A 12933-nucleotide genomic window follows, 5' to 3' on the forward strand; every position below is an offset into this window, starting at 1 on the left:
GTCCATCCTTAAATCCTTCCATTTAAGATGGAAGTCAAATTTAAAATCGGATAACTACCATGATCATACGAATTTCAAGCATTAAAAAAGTCCCTAAGAAGGAGAAGGAAATGAGGAAATAGTAAGGAATAAAGGTAAAAATATTAAAGAATTAAAGACAATGACCAAAAATAGAAATGCATGCAAAAATGGACAAAGGAAGAATCAGAATCCCAATCCGACACCTGAGGGAGTAAAAGGATATGAGAGCAACAAGAAGAAAAAGTGGATAAACGAAAAATTATTGACTATATTGCTCCAAATAGTGGTATCGTGGTCGATAATGATCCTTTCTACAAGACAGAACATAAAACTTTTACGTCAGTTGTAACCAAATTAAAACAATAGGCTATTCTTTTTTGATATTTGTTGACCAAACAGGTTTGGTTTTTCGTAGCGTTGTGATCCACTTTTCGTTTACATTCAGATCCTCTATAAGATTTAAATGATCTTGTTCTTTTTAGTTAGTTATAGTGCATCTACAGCTACATTTGATACGATTTAATTAAAGCTTAAAATATTTATTATGAGTTAGAATATTAATTCCCACTATTGAACATATAATATTATGCCTGCAAACTGGAAATTCCTAGTATCAATCACCCCCTATAATATTATTATTTTGTTTCATGTAGTCTACAATAATTAATGAATAAAATAATACATCTGAAAAGAACCACCGGAAGAACCTTACAACTTACAGCATAGTATAAAAAGTTGCCATTTGGTGTCCTTTTGGCACCATCTATATTCCCTATACAGTGATGAGCGCGCTGATAACCGGCAAAATAGCTCAAAAGATGGAAAATGTATTAAGTTGTAAGATAAAAAGAAATGAAACTACTGGAGGTGGGATTTTATCGGTATTAACTTATAATTTACATTACCATTATGGATAGTTTCCACCTTTATAACTTTAAACGTCAGCTAGTTTACCTCGGTCATAATTCTAATTCTACGTATGACGTTTCTTCAAACTCAGATTTATCAGGGGGTTTCGACTTGAAGGATAGACGTCAAGTTTTATTTTTTAGAAAAATCTTAAATCATCGCGTTAAAATTGTTATAAATTAAGTAATTATACTGTAGATATAGTTAGTTAGTGTTTGAACATTAATTTAGTAGTTAATTTAAAAGTTAAAACGGGATAATACGTTAGTAGTGAATTAGAAATACTAAGGACTTTTCTGTAAGTTTTGCCTTTACATAATCATAGTAGCAGTAGTATAGTAGAGTAGAGGCTGGCTTAGGAGATGGACACTAACTCTCCCGGCCCCCCTGACAAAGGGGGCGGGATCTATGCTTTGCTTTCATTGAACTCGCAAAATTTTTTAAATTCCATACACATGCTAGCCCCGAGACATAAAAATAACATTAATTTAATAGAAAAAGAACTCTGTGCTTTAAAAAATAAATTCCAAAACGATCAGATCATGTTAACAGAAGTTAATAACTTATCATCTAGGATTGAAAATATTAGTAGAAGAAAAGTTGAATACAAGGACACTGACTTCGGCCCATTCCTTATTATGATAGAGAGTGACAAGGGAAAAGCAGGAAATATCCATCCTATGGATATTGGGAAAGTATTTCATACAATGGGTACGACTGGAATTAAAGAAATTAGTAGAAAAGGCATGAATAGAATTGGAGTAATTTTTAACACCTCCAAACAGGCAAATATGGTACTAAATAGTACAGAAATCCTTGAGAAAGGATTTCTTGCTTATATACCTCAAAAAATGCTAACATCAAGGGGTATTATTAGAGATGTAAGTATAAATATTTCAATGGAAAACATAGTTAACGACAGTAAATTACAAAAAAACGTGAAAATTATATCGGCCAGAAGACTTAACAGAAGAGTTTTAGATAGCAGTGGGACCGTTACATACATTCCAACAGGAACTGTACAACTACTCTTTGACGTAAGAACTCCCCCTAAAGAAATAATCATATATTCAAACTTGGTAACAGTAGATCCATACATCCCTCCTGTACAGCAATGCTTCAAATGCCTAAGATTTGGGCACTCACAAAGACAGTGCAGGGGAAAAGCAAGATGCCCGAAATGTTCCGATGAACATACAGTACAAAGCTGCACAGTTTCTGTACCAAAATGCCTATACTGCGATCTTGATCACCTTGCCACAAATAAAATTTGCAAAGAATTCGAAAGACAGAAAAAGATAAATGAAGTAATGGTCTTCCAAGATCTCACCTTTTTTGAAGCTGCCAAGCTGTTTCCCCCAATTAAGGAAAAGCCAGAGAATTCGAGAATGTTTCAGAGGAGAAGTAGGGATTTTCCTTCTTTACTATCCAGCTCACCCAGAGCATTTACTCAAGCACTTCAAAAATCCCCATCCTCCACTCCCCATTTCCAGAGTCAAAGTCATGTGGTCCCAGTTAAAAGGAAAAATAAAGTAATTCTTAAAGACATTAGTTATGACAAAGAGGCGCATAAAGCTCTATTAAATGAGGATCTAAGCAGAAATTTACCTAGATTACCGATTTTAAACAAATTAAATGATTCACAAAAGTATACGGGATCACAAGGCCCAAGTTTTGCACTCTCATTAACAAGCAATCGTGTACATTCTCAGGATAGTGTATTTTCAAAAAACGTTGATTTAACCTCTGATAATAATATGGATTTTGCAGGTTTTGATGAGTCACATAATACATCTAATTTTAGTAAAAGTAGTGTTGACTGAATTTTCATTTATTTCTTACAGATAATATAATATATTATTTTTTATATTAAAAATAAAAAAAAAATAATAATAGTAACAAATTATATATATAGTTATGATATTTAATATTTTGCATTGGAATATTAATGGTTTCTTTAACAATAAGCAAGATCTAATGGTGTTTCTTAACGAATACGATGTTAATATCATTCTTCTAAATGAAACACATCTGAAATTTTCACAGCACTTGCATATTCCCAATTTTTACTGCTATAGGGATGATAGGATTGATGGATGGGGTGGAATAGCTGTACTTATTCATCAGTCTCTGGCAGCTGATAGGATAGACATTTCACATATTCACTTGCCTGAAAAATGGCAGGCTATCATTATCAAATTTGAAAAATTTTTTATTATAGGATCGTATAAGACACCAGATGTTCGTTTTCGTAAGGAGATCTTTAGAGAATTGGTTCAAATGTGTGATAAACCGTTTTTCTTCATAGGTGACTTGAATTGCCAACATTCTTTATGGGGTTCATCATCTAACAATCCGAACGGTAATCGTCTTGCAGATCTTTTGGAGGAGGATAACTTGTGTTTTCTCAATACGGGTGAGGCGACAAGAATCTCACCGCCTGACTCAAACAGTGTCCCTGACGTAGCTATAGCATCTCCAGGTTTGGCTGTGGACTGCCTCTGGGAAGTTTTTCCAGAGATAGGAGCAAGTGATCACTTTCCTTTTGTAGTGTGTTACGGGCAGGATAGAAATAGTCCCCAAGGAAATGACCCTCTTCAAGATCGCAGTATCTTTAATGTGAAAAAAGCCAATTGGGAACAATTCAACCAATATATTGAGTCTAACATTAACAACATCCCTAATGAGTCTTACACAGATTTTCAAAACCTAATATTAGACGCAGCAAACAGGTTCATCCCTAAGAAAAAGCGTGTTAGATTCCATAAACCACAATTACCTTGGTGGGATGAAGAGTGTTCAGTTTTAATTAAATCAAAGAGGGAGGCAGTCAAGAAGTTCAAACAGGTACCTTCTTTAGAAAACTTCATTAATTTTAAAAAAATTAGGGCACATTGTAAAAAAGAACTTAAATCCAAAAAGAAAAAATCATTTGTTGTGTTTTGTTCCACAATTTCACCTGATACTCCAATATCAGTAATGTGGAGAAAAGTGAGAAGTTTCCATAAGGCTTTCACTAAAGCCTCAGTTAGAACTCCTAGTAATTCATCGTTAGGGGAGGAAATGCTTTGTTCATTGACTCCACCTGTATTTGAGGACATTGCGTCTCACCCAGTGAAATCTAATACTATCGAGTGTGAACTCTTCACTTTAAACGAACTTTCATTGGTTTTGGTTGAACGAAAGGATACTGTGCCGGGCCAGGATGGTATAACATTTTCTATGTTGCAACATCTTCCAGAGTCAGCAATCAAGTTCCTGTTAAAATTTTTCAATTTATGTTTAAAGGAGGGAATGCATATTCCCACTCAATGGAAATCACAAACAGTGTGTTTAATTCCCAAACCCAATAAAAATATAAATTGTCTTTCGGGCTGGAGACCAATCGTTTTATCATCGTGTGTTAGTAAACTTTTAGAGAACATGATAAAAATAAGGTTAGATTGGTATGTAGAACATTTTATGATCCTATCGCCTTTCCAGACTGGCTTTCGTAAAGGTAGAGGGGTGTCTGAAAACATAATTCATCTGGTCAATGAAATCTCAATGAATATCTCAAAAAGGAAACCAGCAGCTGCTGTTATGTTAGACATTTCTTCTGCATATGATAAAGTGTCAATCATCCAATTATTGGACGCTTTGGGAGATCTCAATTTGCCATGGTTACTTATTGAATTGGTTAAACATTTATTGACTAATCGTTTGGTGTCTGTTCGTGATCCTATTTCCTTAAATCTGCTAGGACCAAGAACTACCAATGTGGGCCTTCCTCAGGGTTCCCCTTTGAGTCCAGTACTATTTAATATTGTCATCAATATAATTTCATTTTGTGTTCCAGAGGATGTTCTAATTACTCAGTATGCAGACGATGTTGCCCTCTATTGCTCCGGCAACAGCTGGGTGGATGTTGTGGAAAAATTGAATGGTACAGTAGAAAGTATTTCTAATAAACTTCATGATATGGGAATGTGTCTGTCATCTAGCAAGAGTCAAGCAATTTTTTTTGATAGAAATAGGAATAATATTCCGAATTTACTAATATCAGTGAATAACACACGTTTAGATTGGAAACAAGAAGTTTCTCATTTGGGAGTTATTCTAGATAGTTCCCTTTCTTGGAGAAGTCAAATTGAAAAGATGGCATTGAGGGCTTCCAGTGGAGTCAATATTATTCGTTGTTTGTGTCGAACTTGGTGGGGAGCACATCCTGCAACTTTACTCACTCTATATAAGGCATACATTAGATCACATCTTGACTATGGATCCATTTTTCTGGGAGGTTGTGCACGTTCTCTACTTGCAAAATTGGATAAGGTTCAGTATAGAGCTCTTAGAGTGGTGGGGGGATTTATGAGGTCTTCTCCAGTTCATATAATTTTGTCAGAGTGTGGAGAAACACCGTTAGATCTCAGAAGAATATGGCTAGCATCTAAATTCATTTTAAAAGTAGTAGCCTATGACAACCCAATATATGCCTCAATTGAGCAATTTCACAATGTCTTTCTGGGTTACTTTAGTTTTTGGAGAAGAAAATATTTCCCACCAATACTGGCTGCTTTCCAGAATACTTTACATGAAATTCATGAGGTAGCACATAGCTCCTTATTTCCTTGTCACTCCTTTCCACTTAATATTCAGATTTCTCCTATGGCTTATGAAACTGTCAATATGGGCAAAGAAGCAAATAACCAAACCAAGTTTATGGAATGGTACCTCAATAACTGGTCGGAATATAAACTTATTTTCACAGATGGATCCAAAGATAAACAAGGTAATGTAGGTATTGGGATATACCTTAACGAGAGAACACAGTTAACAGCAAGATTACCCTCCGCTAATTCAATTTGCTCAGCAGAAGTATTTGCCATTAAAAAAGCATTAGAGTTAATCCAACAGAATAATTTTACAAAGTGCCTCATCTGTAGTGATTCTAAGAGTGCTCTAGAAAAAATCACAAGATCAAGCTACAAGGCGGCAATAGACTCACAAACTCTCCAACTAAAACAAAAACTATGTGAATTTGATGAACAACATAGAGAAATTAAATTTGCATGGATTCCAAGTCACACTGGAATTATTGGGAATGATAGAGCTGACCATCTTGCGAATCTTGGAAGAAAGCTGCCCATTAGTGGAGAACCAAAGGCCTCCTTTAAAGATTTTCAAATGAAATATAAAGAAAACCTATGGATCGGTTGGGAAAATCGATTCCAACAAATAGGACAGGCAAAAGGAATTACTTATTGCTCACAAGTTACAGTACCATATAAAAAGGCATGGTTTACAAAATTTCCCAACCTGGGGAGAGGTATAATCACACAAATGTGTCGTATGAGAAGTGGACATTGTAGTGTTCCTGTACATTTATTTAGATTGAAGGTAGTGAATTCAAACCAGTGTTTATGTGGCAGTGTAGGAACTTTACAACATGTTTTATTGGAATGTACTAGGTTCCAAAGAGAGTCCCAGTTGCTTAGAAGGGAACTACAAGGTGATCCGACATTAACTGATGTGTTGTTTAAAAATTTAAACTCAAAGACATTAATCGCAGTGCAAAAGTTTTTAACATCAACAATGACTCGTGTGTAGCTTGCTTAAAAACTTTATGACTTTATGCTTGCTTGCAATGCATGTGCTTTGTGCTTAGTGCGGTTTTGCGTGGTAGTACTAGAACTAGACCATTAATAGTAGAACTTTAGTTATGGAACTTATAAACAATTACAAAGTTTTTTTTTTATCTCTTAATATTTCAGATTCAGGAGCTATGAGCTTAAGCCCAGATGTACCTCAGGTACGGCTCTTGAATATTCAAGTCTATATTCACGGATCCTGGCCGGATAGCCCTGGCAGCTAAGGCCATTCAAATGAAGAGAAGAAGAAGAAGAAGATTTATCAGGTTATGTACCTCTTCTTCTTTTTGGTTTATTGGCCTCTACCTGCATGGGTATTTTGGCCAGCTCATTCTCTCAGAATAAAGAAAAAATCCCTTAATAATCTACATCTACATTTATAGTTAATATCGGACAAATACAACAAAGTTAAAAACTTTTCTCGCTCAGGAATAACTACCGACTATTACATAATCTGCTTCTACTTCTTCTTCACCTTCTTTGATTAATTGGCAATTTTAGGTTGTTATGGCACAAATAAAACAGAGGTAAAAACTTTCATCTGACACAAATAGACGTCAAACCGAAATTTAATTTCAAACTAAAACTGTCGATTATTCCAAACTAAAATAATAAAACACACAAGAGAAGCATCAGGTCCTAAAACTAAACATTTCCAAATTCACAAATACCTATAACGAAACCATTTGACTGAGTGCCAATTAACTAAGTATAAAATAAATAATATTAAATTCCATAAACTGCCACATGAAAATGCTGCACTGATTCTTAGAAGCATTTCCCGAACTTCTAATCTGATTCTCCTCCATACAACTACTGAAGTGGGCTCTTCTTCTTCTTCAGGTGCCATCTCCGCTACGGAGGTTGGCAATCATCATAGCTATTTTAATTTTTGAGGCAGTAGCTCTAAATAGTTGTTTCGAGCTGCATCCAAACCACTCTCTCAGGTTCTTCAACCATGAAATTCGTCTTCTTCCGATGCTTCTTCTGCCATCTATCTTTCCCTGCATTATGAGTCGTAGGATGCCATACTTCTCGCCCCGCATCACATGTCCGAGATACTGTAGCTTCTTTTCTTTAATTGTAAGTTCAACTTCCTTTTCTTTACCTATTCTTCTCAGTACTTCATTGTTTGTAACTCTATCTACCCAGGAAACCCTCATAATTTTTCTATAGGTCCACATTTCAAAGGCGTTAAGTCGTCTCATTGTCTCTACATTTAACGTCCATGATTCCACTCCATAGTATAGAACACTGTAGACGTAACATTTTGTTAGGCGTACTTTAAGAGCTAATGTTAAATCTTTGCTACATAGGACCTTTTTCATTTTTATAAAATTAGAACGTGCTTTTTCGATTCTGACTTTTATTTCTGCAGTGTAGTCATTATTTTCTGTTATAAGTGTTCCTAGGTAAGTGTACTTTTTTACTCTTTCGATCTGCTGGCCCTCTACTATCAAGATTTCGTTAGTATTATGGTTGTTTTTACTAATTTTCATAAACTTCGTCTTTTTGATATTGAGAGAGAGTCCGTACTCCCTACTACACTTTACTATTTTACTCATGAGTCTTTGCAGGTCTTGTAAACTATCGGCTATTATTACTGTATCATCTGCATATCTGATGTTGTTAACTAAGACTCCATTTACTCTTATGCCGACTGTTTCATCTTCCAGAGTTTCTCGCATTACCTCTTCAGAATAAGCGTTAAATAATAGAGGTGATAGTATGCAGCCTTGCCTGACTCCTCTCTTTATTTCCATTTCTTCAGATGTTTCTTTTTCAATTCTTACTATTGCTCGCTGATTGTAATAGAGGTGTGTTATTAGTCTTAAATCTCTTTCATCTAGGTTTTTATTTTTTAAGATTTCCATGAGTCGATCATGTTTTACTTTATCAAACGCCTTATTGTAGTCTATAAAACAGACGTAAAGAGGATGGTTAACATCCAAACATCTCTGTGTCAGCACGTTGAAGGAGAATAATGCCTCTCTGGTACCCATACCATTGCGGAACCCATATTGAGTGTCACTAATATCCAGCTCCAGTTTAGAGTGTATTCTGGCGTGGATAATTTTCAATAGAATTTTCAAGGTATGTGACATTAAGCTTATGGTTCGGTAGTCACTGCATTCTTTTGCATTCACCTTCTTTGGCAAACACACAAAGGCTGATGTCAACATTTCTCTGGGGATGATTCCTGTAGTATAGATAGCGTTGAACAGTTCTACTATTATGTCCAGGTTTTTCTCGTTGACCAACTTTATCAGCTCGCTAGGCAATTCATCTGGACCAGCAGATTTATTGGTTTTCATAGAGTTTATTGCCTGACTAACCTCTGATTTGGTTATCTCTGGGCCTACATCTCCCGTTTGGCTATCTACGGATGTACTAGCTTCTCTCTGGTCATGAAATAGTTCCTCGATATACTCTTTCCATCGTCGTAGTTTTCGTTTTGTCTCCATTATAATATTTCCATTTTTGTCGAGCAATATATTTGAGGTTCTTCTATTTCCTATTCCGGCTAGTTCTTTGACTTTTTTATGTAGGTTGAAGTTGTCATATGTGTTTTGCAGTTCTTCTATTTCTTTACATTTTTCAGAGAAGTAGGTTTCTTTAGCCTCCCTAATTTTTCTTCTTATTTGGTTTTGAAGCTGTTTATAGCGGGTCTTATTAATGGTTTTGTTTTTTCTTCTTTCATTCATCAACTCTAGAATTTCCTCCGTCATCCATTCTTCTTTCTTACATTTGGTTGTAGTAAGTACTTTCTTACTTGGTTCTAATATAGAGGTTTTGAAGAATTGCCACTGCTGTTCTACGTTGCAATAATTTCCTGGGTTTCTGTCTAGATTTGTGTTGATTTCGTGTTTCAGATTTTCTTTTGTTTCTTCTGACTTTAGTTTCTGTATGTTAAGTTTATTGTTGTTGCGGCTTTTTTGCGTCTTTTTTAGTTGAAGTTGAAACCTAGCAATAAGAAGACTGTGATCAGAGTATACGTCTGCTCCTGGATATGCCTTTACTGCCTGAATTGAGTTTCGATATCTGTGCTTTATTAGGATGTAGTCAATTTGATTTCTGACAATTTTGTGCTCTTTGTCAGCTGGTGATTTCCATGTATACAGGCGTCGCTTAGGTAATTTAAAAAATGTATTTGCGGCTATAACATTATGCTCCTGGCAAAATTCTATTAGGCGATCTCCTCTGTCGTTTCGTTCGCCAAGCCCATATGATCCTACATTAGGGTAGCATTTTCCTTCGCCAATTTTTGCGTTGAAATCACCCATGATCACTGTTATGTCTCTAGATGCTGTGAGATGTAATGTTTTCTGGAGTTCGCTATAAAAGTTTTCTATTTCTTCTTCATTTTTGTCAGCAGTTGGCGCATAAATCTGGATTAGGTTCATTTTTCCATGGGTTGTCAATAACTGCAACATTATTATTCTTTCGGACATCGGAACGAAGCCTGTTACTGATCTCGTTACTTTTTCGCTGAGGATCATAGCAACTCCATATCTGTGTTGGGTGTCGCTGCTTCCAGAGTAATATATTCGTCCATTGTCTGTATTGAGTTCGCCAGAGCTGACCCATCTTGTATCGCTTATTCCTAATATATCGATATCTAGTCGCATCATCTCTTGCTGTATATTCTTCAGTTTCCCAGGTTCATACATACTTCTTACATTCCATGTAGCGATTTTGTAGGTGGATTTGTATATATTTAGTGAACAGAATAGAATCTTTCCTATCGGCCTCTGTGAATAGAATCTTTCCTATCGGCCTCTCTTGGCTACCTCTTGTTCTTCCGACCCCGAATGGCTATTAGGTTTCCGAGGGCAGACGGGTCACTATATTTCTTTCTACTACATACCTACTCTTCACCGAATGATTGCCGGTATAAGCAATCCCCCCACTTACTGACCAACGGCTTCGGGCGGATGAGTTGGTAAGTGGCAGGGCACTCTTTTGTCCTGAGACTGAGAAATCGGTCTCGAAGGCGGATGAACCCTACAGAATGGTCAACGGTATAAGAATGCAGAAGGCAACGGGAAACCACTGCATTAAAGACTCGTGGAGTATCCCTAGAAATCGTCATGGCTCACAGAAATGACAATCAACAACCTACTAATCATGGTTCTCGGATGCCAAGATTCGGCAGGGGAAGAAACAACAGTAACGACAGGGCTTCCCAGGCCGTTAGTCAGCGAAATCCCTGTTCACTAAATATACACTAAATATATACAAGTGGGCTCTAGTGAACGTTAAATTAAACTATAACACTTCGAGTTCGAGAAGTGGTTTTCTACGGTAAACAGAAACTTTTTGCTGAAAAAACAATTCGTGGAAATCATGGTTTTAACGGTAGAAGAAAAAGTGCAAATTGTTGTCTGGCATGCTAATGGATTACCAGAGAACATGATCAGACAACAATTTAGAGATATGTACCCAAATAGGCCAACACCAACACGATCGACAATTCAGTCTATTGTACGTAATTTTTTAAATTATGGATCCGTGTTTACTCCAAGAGGAATTCGTAGACGACGAGAGGTAAACCCAGATTTAGAACTAAGGGACACTTTGATTTGTGCAAGTATTGAACAAAATCCTACTCAATCAACATCTTTTCTCGGAGAACAGTTTGGACTTTCAAGATTTACAGTAGGTAAAATTTTGAAAAAGCATGGATACCGTCCCTACAAGTTACATAAATCCAACGAACAATTCCCTGGAGATCAATATCGACGTTTAGAATTCTGTCAAAATGCAATGGAAATGTCACATCAAGATGAACATTTTTTACAGAATGTTTTGTTTACCGATGAATGTACGTTTTCACTGCATGGACGTCACAATTCAATGAACACTCGGTATTGGTCTCGAAGAAATCCTCGTCAGATTTATGTCGCTCGTACTCAGCGTCCTCGAAAAGTAAATGTTTGGGGAGGCATAATAGGGAATCATGTCATAGGTCCATTTTTTATAGACGGTATGTTGACTGGGCGGAAATACTTGGAACTTCTGCAAAATCAAATTGTCCCGGCCCTTCGTAATTTACCAATACCTTTCGATTCCATATGGTTTCAACAAGATGGTTGCCCTGCACATAATTCGCGCATCGTCAGGGAATATCTCAGTGCTACTTTTCCTAATAGATTGATTAGTGGCCACGGAGATATTTTCTGGCCTGCAAGATCACCTGATCTTTCACCTTGTGATTTTTTTATGTGGGGGTATATCAAGTCCAAACTATATGGAATTGAGGACGATAGGCCTAATACTCTCCAAGAATTACGGGAAAAGATCTCTGATACAATGAGAGGTATTAGTCCAGAAACATTATCTAATGTTAGACGGAATTTTTACAATAGGCTGGGTTATTGTTCCGCTGCTTATGGTGGCTTATTTGAACATTTTTTGTAAACAGATTCATTTAGGACTTTTTTTTTATTTTTGTAGAATTTTTTATTTTCGAAAGTATGACATTGTTTTTTCAGTAAGCGTTTCATGTTTTACTTTAAACTACTTCAGTGCTGCAGATATACAACGGAGATGTAAGGTGGACAACATTAATAACTCGGTGAAAAACAGAAGAATATAATGGAACGACCACATAAGCCGAATGACAACAAATAGAGTAGTCAGGACAGCGAGAGACGGTTCCCCAATAGGAAGACGATCAGTGGGAAGACCACGAAAAAGATGGAACGACAACTTCGGTAGGCACATTGAAAAACAGACAGAGTCATGTCTACATAAAATGAAGAAGAAGACTTTAAACATTTCTAATAAAGACTAACACAAATGTTAAGTAATTCAAAGCAAACAATATCTGCATAATTTCAAATTTTAATATTTAATTATTGCAATAAATTCATAAATGTGGGATTTGAAACAACCTTCGACAATTCTGAAGTGACAGGAGTGAATGCGAGACGTCTAAAATCATGGTAAATAGAAATTAAGTTAATTTTAGAATAAAAAAATTACTATGAATTAAACTGTTTTTATTTACATTTGCTTTATAGGGCTTTTCATCGATTGTCATTTGTTTCGAGCTTTTGTATAATCTGTGTATAATATTAATATACAGAGATTATACGACATATGACAGCTAGAAACAAATGACTGTGAATGAAAAGCCCTATTGTCTTCAATTGATTTTTGCTTTATGCGAAAAAAAAATGTATTAACGTCAAACGTAGTTATGAGGAAAGCAAAATATTAGAAATGAAATTGATAAAATAATAAATAATTTGAACAATATGTCAAAAATTACGTACGACTAGATAATTCAGTGTTGCTGTATGGGTGGAGGCCTGGACCTTAAAGAAAGACATAAGCGATCGACTTAAAGCATTCGAGATGTGGACCT

The 12933-nt window shown here is 35.9% G+C and overlaps 1 protein-coding gene and 1 long non-coding RNA gene across 2 annotated transcripts in view; one reads left to right on the forward strand and one right to left on the reverse strand.

Annotated features, from left to right (window-relative positions):
* LOC114333037 (intermembrane lipid transfer protein VPS13B) overlaps positions 1-12933 on the reverse strand; it is a 187835-nt gene that overhangs the window by 51246 nt on the left and 123656 nt on the right. The window lies entirely within an intron of this gene.
* Positions 803-6819, forward strand: LOC126887908 (uncharacterized). The gene is made up of 2 exons (XR_007699280.1): positions 803-1228; positions 6684-6819. It is a non-coding gene; the product is annotated as an uncharacterized LOC126887908 (long non-coding RNA).

Source organism: Diabrotica virgifera, chromosome 7, assembly GCF_917563875.1.
Source record: "Diabrotica virgifera virgifera chromosome 7, PGI_DIABVI_V3a".
Taxonomy (NCBI): domain Eukaryota; kingdom Metazoa; phylum Arthropoda; class Insecta; order Coleoptera; family Chrysomelidae; genus Diabrotica; species Diabrotica virgifera.